Here is a 2,922-nt window from a genome sequence, read left to right as displayed (position 1 = left end):
ATAGATAATCTTCAACCACTTCCAAGAGCTGTAGAAAATGGCGTTTAAATAACTTAGAGTTCTGTTGAAGTGAGACACAATTGCTCCTGGTGGCACTGATCTATTCCTGAGAGAATGTTGAGCATCAAAGACACTCCACTTGGAGCTTGTTTTTTTCTTGGCAAAAACTGGCCTGTGGGCAAAGAAATGCCCATGCCTCAACCAATGACAAAATACATAGTATCTGGAAATGGATAAGTAGGACTGTCAACTCTTGTCAAGACAGGGTGAGACGGTTTTGAAAAGTTTCTCTCCTTTGAAAATTGTCAGTTATTATTCTAGGCCTTAGCCAAAGTTGGTTACTTCAACGTTGCAAATGAGACTTTGGGTGACTGCCCAGGCAGCCAGTTGTCTCTGTCATGTGTTGCACGTTTTGGAAGTTGCTTGATGGCATTTTCTGCTTACTCAAGTGATATTATTACCCTTCTCGGGTCTTTGATGGGGTTGAAGACTAGATAATTGTAGTTACTTTCCTCTTATGACTTGGACAAGTTACTTATTATGCAAGACTTAAGCTAGTTAGGATAGGATATTTGTTCTTATCGTATATAATTTTGTGTAAGCACCAGGAGGTCTCAGTGTATAGATGCCAGGCTGTGACATCCACTGCCCTGGGTAGTCCAGGCACAGCCTGAATTCTCTTGAGATGCTGAAAAATGAGCAGAAGCCCATGATGTCGGACCTGCAGAAATGGCCCATGGAGGTCAGTGATGCCTTGAACGAGTTCAAGCGACTGGGAGAGGAGAATGAATCCTACAAGTAAGGGCCTGATTTAGCTTTGGAGAGATTGTCACTTCCCTCTGTCTTTGAAGCAATATGAGGTCTCTGGTTCTGGTCTGTCTGTCTCTTAGAAGGAACCTGTCTTGTGACCCTTGGAATTGTGCCTCTTTGATTCAGTTTTGCTGAGTGTGAAAAGATACTGTGCCCCTCCCAGTGATGTCCTGCCAGCCTCAGGAACCCTTAGATAGAAAAATGGTTTGCACCGTGAAGTGGGTGTTAGGTAGCTCAGGGGCTTTGGGACTCTGGCAGGGGCTTTACAGAGCTGATATCCATGGGATCCGTAGACAGAGTTTATTCTATTTGGGACTTCTGCCCTCATTCAGGAGTGTCTGCCCTCCATCTGTGGATGCTTTCCCAATTCCATGACCCATTAAGCACAGGTGGGGCTGCATCCTCTTCTCAGGGTCGCAGTATAACTTTGGGTGCCCAGGTTTTCAGAAGTAGTTTGACTCTTTCTGGAATTTGTTTATTCTCTGGATTTGGTCTGCTTCTGAGCGATATTGGCTTGACTACTGTGAGCTCTAGTCTTTGATGTCTGGGGTCTTGGGACTTTTCAGGGCTGGTGGTACTTGGAGGTAGGGATGGCAGGTGCAGACTGGGTGGGGCTCACCATTTTTGTATGGTGGTTGAGTTATCTCCACAGCCTGGTCCTGCAAGATTTGACTCAGCTGAAAGAAAATGTGCATGTGTTGAGGCTGAAGAACCGATTGCTGCAGAAGGAGAAGATTGAACTGCAAGAGTCCTGTGAGGAGGTGAAGAGGCTCATTAAGGAGGCCATTGAGAAGTTCTGTGGGCATCAGGTCGGCCGAGGCAGTGGGGGCCTGCTCACCTGTCCAACCATAAACATTGAGACACCCACATATCCATCCACCCAGCCATCCAGACTCTGACCTAAATACCTTCCAATTGCTCATTTCTGTGATATCATAAGTCTCTCTGGAGAGTTAGTCTCTTGCAAGAAGCTGGATGATTGTCCAGCAAACCCTCCTCCTCTGCTATAAACCGCAGTGCCTTCAGAGAGATGGGTCACATATTACACACCTACATGTCACTATGGATGGAGGGCTGCTCTGCAGAGAGCTACTTTAGAAATAGCACAGAGCTTTCATTGATGAGATCAGAGGCCTGGGGCTCATTTGCACTGCAGGGGTCCTGTGAGATCTCAGGTAGGAAGCAGCTTGCTAGGACTAGAACCCAGTGCCATTGCCAAGTGCCATTGCCACAACTTTTGTGGTTTGCATGTGGTCTTTCTTCCTGCATCCCAGTGTGTTCTCTTCCCCTTGCTCAACTCTTGGTTCACACTGGCAGAAGTGTGAGTATCAGCTTGTCGGCCCTGTTTTCTGTAGGTGGTGCTGGGAAGTTCTCTCATCCTGGCGCTTCCAGTCTGAAGCTGACTGGATGACCTTAGATGTGGACAGTCTTTGCTGAGGGTTGGGGTGACAGATTGGAGGTTCCAAGAGAGAACATTTTATCCAACCACCTCAGCGTCGTCTGGCTAATCTATGTGCTCCTCTAGGCATTTTTAGTCTCCATGGGATGGATTGCAGAGGTGTGGGTCTCAGCTGAAACACCGTATGTGCATAGTCTAAACTCAACTGTTCATTCAACCTGGTGTGCATAGTCTAAACTCAACTGTTCATTCAACCTGGTGCGCATAGTCTAAACTCAACTGTTCATTCAACCTGGTGTGCATAGTCTAAACTCAACTGTTCATTCAACCTGGTGTGCATAGTCTAAACTCAACTGTTCATTCAACCTGGTGTGCATAGTCTAAACTCAACTGTTCATTCAACCTGGTGTGCATAGTCTAAACTCAACTGTTCATTCAACCTGGTGCGCATAGTCTAAACTCAACTGTTCATTCACCATGATGTCATCCTCTTTTTTCTGCTCACTTCTGATTTCTGTGCTCTGTGTGTATTGATGTAGGTGTGTAAATGTGTACATTGGTGGGTGTGTTTGCAGGCTACATAATAAACTCCGGTGTTGTGCTCTGTTGTTCATTCCGTTATTCCCTTGACCCTAGGTCTCTTACTGAACCTGAAATTTTCTGTTCTGGCTATTCTGGCTGGCCAGCCCTTTCCGGATCTCCTGTCTTCCAAG

Source organism: Microtus ochrogaster, chromosome 6 (assembly GCF_000317375.1).
Source record: "Microtus ochrogaster isolate Prairie Vole_2 chromosome 6, MicOch1.0, whole genome shotgun sequence".
NCBI classification, from domain to species: Eukaryota; Metazoa; Chordata; class Mammalia; order Rodentia; family Cricetidae; genus Microtus; species Microtus ochrogaster.
This window is presented reverse-complemented; position numbering follows the sequence as displayed.